The sequence below is a fragment of the Ipomoea triloba genome, chromosome 3 (assembly GCF_003576645.1).
Source record: "Ipomoea triloba cultivar NCNSP0323 chromosome 3, ASM357664v1".
NCBI lineage: Eukaryota > Viridiplantae > Streptophyta > Magnoliopsida > Solanales > Convolvulaceae > Ipomoea > Ipomoea triloba.
Window position 1 is genome coordinate 32,692,547 of NC_044918.1, and position 206 is coordinate 32,692,752.

Here is a 206-nt window from a genome sequence, read left to right on the forward strand (position 1 = left end):
CTTGCATCTTTTCAGCATTTTTCATGGAGTGGTGGTCTTGTAACTTGAACCTTTTGTTTGGTAGTGGATATTCCATAATCCACTTTCTTGAGTCCATGCTCCACTTGTTACTTTTGGTAAAAGTTACTCTTTTTAAATTCCCATTGATCCTTGTTCTAGGGAATAAGACCGACTTTGGATTAGTGCACCTTCTATCCGTTTGTTGT